Below are 10,236 nucleotides of genomic sequence, written 5' to 3'. Positions count from 1 at the left end.
ATGTCAAGGAGAGATCGAAGATTGTGATGATGATGAGGGATGTGAACTACCTTCTGAATTGCTGAAAATGGTGGAGAATGAAGATAAGCAGATTCTGCCTCACGAAGAGCTTACAGAGATCTTGAACCTGGGCACAGATGAGGATAGAAAGGAAGTAAAGATTGGTACCACCCTGTCTGCTGAAGGAAGGCAAAGCTTGATAGAATTACTTCAAGAATTCAAGGATGTATTTGCTTGGTCGTACGAGGACATGCCAGGGCTGGATACAGAATTGGTTGTCCATAAATTACCGATAAAGCCTGATTGTAAGCCCGTACAACAGAAACTGAGAAGAATGAGACCCGAGATGCTGCTCAAGATTAAAGAAGAAGTGAAGAAACAATTTGATGTTGGGTTTCTCACAGTGGCCAAATATCCTGAGTGGGTAGCAAATATTGTCCCAGTACCAAAGAAGGATGGGAAGGTACGAATGTGTGTCGACTATAGAGATCTGAATAGAGCTAGTCCAAAGGATAATTTTCCTTTGCCACATATAGATACGTTAGTGGACAATACTGCTGGAAATTCCTTATTCTCATTTATGGATGGTTTCTCCGGCTATAATCAAATTAAAATGTACCCTGAAGATATGGAGAAAACAACGTTTGTCACTATGTGGGGGACGTTCTGTTATAAAGTCATGCCGTTCGGATTAAAGAATGCAGGGCAACCTATCAGAGGGCCATGGTGACGTTGTTTCATGACATGATGCATAAAGAAATTGAAGTCTATGTCGATGATATGATTGTCAAAGCCAAGACGGAGGAGGAACACATCAATAATTTGAGGAAGCTCTTTCAAAGATTAAAGAAGTGTCAACTAAAACTTAACCCAAATAAATGTACTTTTGGGGTGATATCGGGAAAACTGTTGGGATTCGTAGTGAGCCGAAAGGGAATTGAAATAGATCCCGATAAAGTAAAAGCCATTCAAGATTTGCCAGCCCCAAGAACACAGTAAGAGGTTCGAGGATTTTTGGGGAGATTAAATTACATCGCTCGGTTTATCTCGCAGCTGACCGAAAAATGTGATCCCATATTCCGCCTTCTTCGTAAGAATGATTCAGGAGAATGGAGTGAGGATTGTCAAGAGGCTTTTGAGTCAGTAAAGAGATATCTTTCGAATACTCCGACCCTAGCGCCACCTATCCCAGGAAAGCCTTTAATTCTTTACTTGTCCGTTTATGACAATTCAATGGGATGTGTGTTGGGGCAACATGATCAAACTGAGAAGAGGGAGAGGGCTATCTATTATCTTAGTAAGAAGTTCGCTGAGTGTGAGGCCAGATACTCACCAATTGAAAAATTGTGTTGTGCTTTAGTGTGGGCTACCAGAAGACATAGACAGTATATGTTGTATCATACTACCTAGCTCATATCTAAGCTGGACCCTTTAAAGTATCTAATGGGGGTACCTGCATTATCGGGAAGGTTAGCCCGTTGGCAAATCCTGTTGTCCGAATTTGATATCCAGTATGTAAGCCAGAAGGCAGTTAAAGGGAGCGCCATAGCAGAATTCATTGTGAGTAGGGCTTCAGAAGAATATGAATAGTTGAACTTCGATTTCCCGGATGAGGATTTAATGGCTATCTCGGAAGAAGAAACAATTGCTCTCACCGGTAAATACTGGAAGATGAACTTTGATGGTGCTTCAAACGCCTTGGGGCATGGGATTGGGGCAATCTTGGTCTCACCAAGTGAAGAGCATTATCCTTTTACCAGTCGGCTCAATTTTGATTGTACAAACAATATGGCTGAATATGAGGCTTGTGTTATGGGTCTTAGAGCAGCTATTGAACTCAAAGCAAAAATGTTGAGGGTATATGGGGATTCAGCTTTGGTAATTTACCAACTCAGAGGAGAATGGGAAACTAAAGATCCCAAACTTGTGGAATATCGTAAATTAGTTCTGGGACTTATCGAAGAATTTGAAGAAGTGACTTTCAATTACCTCCCCAGAGAAGAAAATCAAATGGCGGATGCCTTGGCTACTTTGGCGGCGGCCTTTAAGATGAACGAGCATTCAAATATGATGCCTATTGAGATGAAGGCTTATGAGTATCCAGCCCACTGCTTTAACATTGAAGAAGAAGATGATGAAGGACCTTGGTACTATGATATCTTCCAGTATATAAGATATCAAAGTTATCCCGAACAGGCAACTGAGAATGACAAAAGGACCATTAGAAGAATGGCAGCAGGGTATGTGCTTAATGGCGAGACCTTATATAAGAAAAGCATGGATCAGGTCTTATTAAGGTGTGTGGACACTAAAGAAGCGAAAATGATTCTTGAAGAAGTACATGAAGGAATATGTGGCACCCATGCTAATGGGCATGTAATGGCCAGACAGATTATGAGATTTGGGTATTATTGGTCAACTATGGAAACTGATTGCATCAATTATGCCCGAAAGTGTCACAAGTGTCAGATTTATGGGGATAGAATACACACCCCTCCTCATCCGTTGCATGTGATGACAGCTCCGTGGCCGTTTTCTATGTGGGGCATGGATGTTATTGGGCAAATTTTTCCAAAAGCGTCAAATGGTCATCGCTTCATTCTGGTAGCAATAGATTACTTCACCAAGTGGATAGAAGCAGCTTCCTACGCAAGTGTTACCCAGTCAACGATATGTAGGTTCTTGAAGAAGGAAATCATCTGCAGATATGGCTTACTAGAGAGAATTATCTCTGACAATGCATTGAACTTAAACAACAAGATGATGAAATCTGTATGTGAGCAATTCAAAATAAAGCATCACAATTCCACGGTTTATCGCCCAAAGATGAATGAGGCAGTGGAGGCGGCTAATAAGAACATTAAGAGGCTTATAGAGAAGATGACTGAAACTTATAAAGATTGGCATGAGAAGTTGCCATTTGCTCTGTTTGCCTATCGGACTTCTGTACGGACGTCTACTGGGGCAACTCCGTTTTCTCTAGTTTATGGGATGGAAGCTGTCCTCCCTATTGAAGTGGAAATTCCCTCGCTCCGGGTTTTATCAGAGGTAAAGCTAAATGAGGCAGAATGGGTACAGGCCAGATATGACCAATTGAATCTGATTGAAGAAAAGAGATTGAAGGCTATTTGTCACGGTCAGATATACCAGAAGCGGATGATACGAGCACATGATAAGAAAGTTCGCCCTCGAGAAATCCACGAAGGAGGTTTGGTGCTCAGGAGGATATTGCCCATTCAAAAAGATTTCCGAGGGAAATGGATGCCCAAGTGGGAAGGACCGTATGTTGTCAAGAAAGCTTTCTCTGGGGGAGCTCTGGTCTTAACTGAGATGGATGGGTCTGAATTACCTTATCCAGTGAATTCTGACGCAGTTAAGAAGTATTTTGCTTGAAGAAAAAAGAAGAAGAAAAAATGAGTGAAAATGAAAAAATAAAAAAATAAAAAAATGAATGAAAAAATGAGGGTTCAAGATGAAAACTCGAAAAAGGGCGTCTTGAAACCAAAGGAGGTCGAGTCGAAAACCCGCAAAGGGCGACTTGAGTTTCAAATTCAGAGTTCGTGTATGGTGGAGGATCTGAATTGTTTTGGGGAGTAGGAAGAGCTCCTGACATGGGTAACGACAATGGCCATTGGGGTTGAGACCAAAGATTAATGAGTCTCGATGGGGGCAACCAGAGGAGGAATTGAATGCACGTGAGATTTAATATTGGTTTATGGCATCTAATAATGGGAGATTTTGGGGTTCAGAAAGAGTTTTGCACTCTTAGGTGTCATCACCATTTTGGAGATCCTTTTGACAGAAGCTACACTCGAGTCATTCTGACGGCGTGCCAGTCCAAAAGCATTTGTGTTATTGATATTTGAAGACACCTATCCTTTGGTTCTTTTCCGATTAAAAGTTTGTCATGTAGTTGCCTAAAAATTCTTCGCATTTATGTAAATAAAGAGATATTTTCCCTTCTTAATTTCCCTTTTACAAGCATCTAATTTTGAAAAAGTTAAAACGTATAGCTTAACTTGTGGTACATGAGATCATTTTGTATTATTATGCAAAAGGTTTTAGAAATGCAGGTATTCTGAAGCTAGTAATGGTTTTACCCATAAGCTTGTAGGGTTGCGAAAAGCTAAAACTTTGGAATTCATAGACAATCTTAGCCATTAATGGATGACCCAAGGATGTTTTCATTTATCAAGAAGATTGGTCAGGGGTACTGGCAGGCCTCAAGAAAGAAAGAAGTCAAAGTCTTGTCAAGCCAAAAGTTATAGTATTGAGAGTATCAACTGGGGTGAACGGGTGAAATGCTCTATGCCCAAAGCGAAACCGAGTTCCATTGAAATCAAAGGGGATAGTATTCTTTCGAAGAAGAAAGTGCATTAAATTGCATAATTGCATACATCGTAGGCATGAATAGGATCATGACATTGCATGATTATTTTAAATGTTTGCAGATTTCCCAACGATTATTGAAGATTGTTCGAGTCTCATACTCTCTGAAGAAATAGGGAGCAGACACGATTGTTGAAGATTGTTCGAGTCTCATACTCTCTGAAGAAATAGGGAGCAGACACGATTGTTGAAGATTGTTCGAGTCCTATACTCTCTGAAGAAATAGGGAGCAGACACGATTGTTGAAGATTGTTCGAGTCTCATACTCTCTGAAGAAATAGGGAGCAGACACGATTGTTGAAGATTGTTCGAGTCTCATACTCTCTGAAGAAATAGGGAGCAGACACGATTGTTGAAGATTGTTCGAGTTTCATACTCCCTAGAGAAAGAGGGAGCAAACCCGTTTGAAGAAGATATTCGAGTTCTATTCTCCCTGAAGAAAGAGGGAGTGAACCCGTTTAAAGACGTTCGAGTTCCACACTCCCTAGATAAAGAGGGAATGAACCCGCTTGCAGAAGATTGTTCGAGTTCCATACTCCCTGAAGAAAGAGGGAGCGAACCCGTTTGAAGAAGATGTTCGAGTTCTATACTCCCTGAAGAAAGAGGGAGCGAACCAGTTAGCAGAAGATTATTCGAGTTCTATACTCCCTGAAACAATAGGGAGCGAACCCGTCCCCAGAAGATTCTTCAAGTTCTATGTTCCCTGAAACGATAGGGAGCGAACCCGATTTTGAAGAATTTTTCAAGTCTCACTTATCCTGAAGTTGTAGTGAAGCAGTTTTATCTTTTGAATATTTCATGACCGGACAAAATTGACCATCTATTTGATCTTTCCTCTATTCTCGTTACACGACAATGAGCAAAGAGGGGCAACTGTAGATACTCGATTTGTCCGGGGTCTTATTCGAAGTTAATTCGAATTTATTATTATTAATATTGTTATAAGTAATTATTAATATATATATATATGTGTATTAAGTAATTAAATAAATAAATAATTAAAATGCACTAATATTATCATTAATGGTACAGGCCTACATCAACTTAAAACAAGCTGGACCAGACAGGCTCAATTGCAAAACTAAACCCATTAGGGTTTCTACTGAAGAAGCTCACAACGCCACCTTGTCTGAACCGCACGATCTGAGGCTCTCATCTAACGGTTGCAAATGAATGGTGAGTGATTTAGGGTTTTTTGCCCTATGTCTAGCGCCGCAGCAGGAAGGCCGTTGGATCTGGCTCCACGATCCAACGGTTCCCAGCCCTCTGTGATTCCCGAGCCGACTGCAGACTCACGTGAAGCCACCACCGCATTTCCAGATAGCGCACGACCAACCGAGCAATGGCTCAGCTACCCACAGCTGCCGCCCGTGATCTGCTCTCGCCAGTGCCCTGCAAACACACGAAACAAGAAGCAGAACAGAAGGCACAAAAAACAGAAAGAAAAAATCAACTAGAAATAGCAGTGAAAACGAAACCAGAAAGGAGGATTTTGGGTTCTGGGAGTTATCAGTCATCACCCAAGCAAAAAAAAAAACGCTCAACCCATCAGCTATCATCGAAGAAAAAAAGCACAAAACCAAAAAAACACAATTACCAAACCAGTGATCATCGAGGGAACCAGTCATCACGAAGGAGAGAACCAACCATCAAAAGGACCACGAAACAGCAGAAATCCAGAACCAGAGTCCAAAAACCCATTAGCATATCAGTCAACAAAAGACGAAGCAAACAAAAAAAACCCTTCACCTTCCTTAGTCGAAGAGCAGAACGGCGCCATCGCCCAAGCCCGAGCCACGTTGGGTCATCAAGGGTAAGATTCGCGTGACTCTTGGTTCCTGTCTCGAGTGGTGGGTATGTAGGGTTTTGTTTTCGTGTTTATTCGTGGGTCGTAGGTCTCTAAAAGGCTAGATCTAGTTGGGGTTTCTGAGTAAGGATATGGGGGTTCTCGTCGGAGTGTTTAAGTGGTGGAGGCCTGGGTTTTAAGTAAACAGACGAGCGAGAAAGGGGGAACCCACGGTGGTCATGTGGTGTGGCAGTGAGGTTAGGGTTGTTTTTAGCCCTTTTGGTTTTGGGTTTGGTCGGCAAAGGGTCAGGTGACGTCTAGGCTCCTCATCGGAGCCCTTAGGCGGCGGAGGCCACGGCGGTTGGGGGCTTCGGTGAGGGTTGAAGAAGAAGAGGAAAGAGGTTGAGAGAAAACGGTTGGTGGGGTGAGGTTTCAGCTGTTTAGAGATAGGATGAGAATGAGGATTAGGGTTAAAACTTACCCTTTGTTTCCATATATCCAAAACGCCAAAACGGCGTCGTTTGTGTAGTTCCAAAACGGCAGCGCATTGAGTCTGGGAGTGATACGCCGCGTTTTAGGATAGTTGGGTTAATCTGGTACGAGATCCTTCAGTTTTGAAACTGTTTTGTTTTGGTCCTTGAATGTAATCTGTTTATTAGTAACTTGGTCTTCTTATTTTCCGAGCATTCTGTTTTAGTCCTAAATTTTTGTGCTTGTATTTTGGTCTGTGTACTGTAAACATGTAATGTTTTAGTCCTCAGCCTATGTTATTTTCCCTTTTTATTTGTTTTCACATTTAGCTTGTAATTTCTGGTATTTGGTAATTCAATCCTAGTTGTTTTGATTAATTTACTGATCAGTTTGTATTTTGGTTGCCTAGCTTTAGTGTTTGTCATTTTAGTCCTATATGGTAGCATTAAATTTAGAATTGGGTTTTTAGCGGTAGATTTAATTTTTGTCCATAAGTAATGACATTCATGTTACTATTTTATGTATGGTATGTACATTTTTATGTATGTATGTTATGCAATTTTTATTTTATTTTCAACCTTAAGTAAATGAGATAAATATTATATTTGCAGTTATTAAATGATTAGACATAAGAAAATTTGTTGCATATTAACATAGTAGGTTTATTTGTTTAATATATAATTATATGTGCATTTTTAGATTTAAATATTTATTCGGATGAGTTGTATTATTTAACTAGTTTATGTATGATATCCTCATAAGCATGACTCGACATTATTACATAATTTGATTAAGGGTAATATCCTTTTAATTTAAAATTGTTTTAAGTGGGTTGTCTTAACTGATTAGATATCCACTTTCGACGATTTTAAATTAAAAGTGTATCCCATCAGTGACACCTAAGAAATTGATTTATCACCTTAAAATTTGGGAATGGAAGAAAAAGAAATATTCGGTTATTTAAATTTATCGAGAAAAGATAGTTAGAACTTATCTAAGATCTGGTCTCGATACTTGTAAATGATCGAATATTCTTTATCTTTCTAAAGGCCTGGTAATTTTAATTTAATCTATTTTGGTGCTTTTGATTGTTGTAAAATTCATGTGTTGTTTTTTAGGGATCATAAACCAAACTAAAATCGAATTTGTAAATTTCATTGCAAAGACATTAATTAATCGACGAGGTACCGATTTAGGGCGTTGTGGGGGTGCTAATCTTTCCCCACGCGTAACCGACTCCCGAACTCATTTTCTGGTAACGCAAACCTAAATTTGTTGTTTTAATTAAAATTAATTTTTATTTAAAATGACAAAACATTTTTTGGTGTCTAATCACACCCTAATCAAAGATTGGTGGCGACTCTTCGAACCTGTGCTTTTATCGTGAATGAATTCCCAAATTTTCGGAACGAGAGGTTTTCTAAAATCACATTGTTTTTAATTAAAAACCAACCATAAATAGAATAATTAAAAATGACGTGGCTTTTCAAAATCTCGCTCCCCCCACTCGTTTAAAAATCGTTTCGACACAATACTACCCATGCAAACCTAGGATGAAGTATTCAAATGTTGATCTTAAACAACCCAACACTTGACATCTCATTTACCAGCATGCTTGACAGGGGTAATATCCAATACTACAAAAAGGATACACAACAACCATTCTCGGTTCAGCAAATATGCTACACGCTTTGTATTTTGCTTGATATTTCTTTCGCTTTTACACCTTTTTACTGCCGTAAAAAAGTATAATTTGAAATGTGTAAGTCCGTCATAAGCATCCAGTCATGGTAATGAAAATGAAAAGTAAACTTCACACAGTGAAACAACTATATTTTCAACACCAGAGGGTTGGAATTGTTATTTCCATCGTGTGGATCTTTAATCTAACCAAAAAACTTCCCGAAAACAACACAAAATACATAAACCACAGATCGGATCAAACTTTTTTGCATTACCCCAGAAAAAAAACGTGGATACAAGAAGACAAGCCTGGAGATTTATACGTATAGTATCATGTAACTGAAGCAACACCGAAAGTATAAATGCTCTCTTGACACGGCATAATTTGGTAAAAACCGGGAATCCAATAAGACATCTTTTGAACATAAATAATCTGCTTAGCTATTCTTTTTTATAAGATTCAAAGTGGAAAAAAAAACAATGGTCAATACAGGGTTCAGTAACAAGGCCCCTTCCCAATATACAATATTATCCAGGTGACCATTAAAATCCATAAGAATATTGCAATATCTTATTTTTAATCAGTGTTGTCACAGGTGCTGGTGCACTCAAGGCGCTAAGACTTCCGTATAGCCTAAGGTACAATGCAAAAAAAAAAATTTTGACCTAACTTCCATAATCTCTTGAATAGTGTATCTTGCAATAAAATTTTGGGTTAGTTCCATGTTATTTTCCTGATAATAAGGCTAGTTCCATTGTATTATCTTATCTCAGTTTTTATCTATTTATTATTCATTTAGAAATCAGCTTCGGGTCCTGGTGTCTAAAATCTGAGATTCTGCCTAATTACACAGTTTTCAAACCTGCAAAGCGACCACCAGATGGGTATGTTCAATCTTCCTAGTTTCTCCATGAATTTGAAAGGTCATTGAAGGGTTATATGCTCCTACACCTGTTCGGGTATGCATCAAACATGGATGTTGGAGAAGGTACTTCAAGAAAAATAAAGAGTTGGGACAACGGGTATTACAACCTTACTATATACAAATAAGTTTATCAACTGATTGGGTGACATGTGCAAGTAACCTTGATAATGAGAAAGTTCATCACTTCTAACATGTTTCAAAACCATAAGTATCTTGCTGCTGTTCCAAAATCATCAGTAGATCATCAAACCACAATTGATTAGATGAAATTCTGTCAGATTTACAGAATCCGACAGATATGACAACAAGCTCCTCATAGTTCTGGAGTATGCTCAGTTTTTTTCCTCAGATTTTACATATATTTGGAGGGTCGTACCTTCTATATATGTATGTCAAACATAGGAGGCAGTTTTGGAAAAATCAAGAGTAGGGTAAACAGGTTGCAAATAAACTTGATGAAATAAACTAAGCGGTTAAGAACTTCAGCAAAAGGTGATACATCTTGGGGTTAGCTCAAGATAACCTTCCAGGTGATGATTGGAATGGAGAATTTGCGACTGGTTCAGGTGTCGAGTAAAAATTGAATTGAAGATAGAATACGGTCGGAACATAAGAATCCTACAGTCACAAGATACAGAAGCACTATGAATTCAACTCAAAGAAGGAAAAAGTCAGAATGGGTGTTTTCCTTTGTCCAACGGCATGGATTTCAAAGAGGATGAATCCTTAATGTTTGAATCGAGGAGAAGTAATTAAATCAGTTTGTGTCCAACAGCATGGATTTCAAAGAGGATGGATCCTTAATGTTTTCCTTGATGTGTCGCATTTACATAAGACGAGTGCTTATTTATAGGCTCCCAAAAACCCTAAAAGAGAAAACCCTAGCATCTTTTAATTAATGCTAGGTACACTATTTAAAAGAAGAAGAAAAATCCTAAAATAATAAAAATATCATAAATTACCCCAAATACATTATGAAAA

This window comes from Hibiscus syriacus, unplaced genomic scaffold (genome assembly GCF_006381635.1).
Source record: "Hibiscus syriacus cultivar Baekdansim isolate YM2019G1 unplaced genomic scaffold, ASM638163v2 tig00001644_pilon, whole genome shotgun sequence".
NCBI lineage: Eukaryota > Viridiplantae > Streptophyta > Magnoliopsida > Malvales > Malvaceae > Hibiscus > Hibiscus syriacus.
This window is presented reverse-complemented; position numbering follows the sequence as displayed.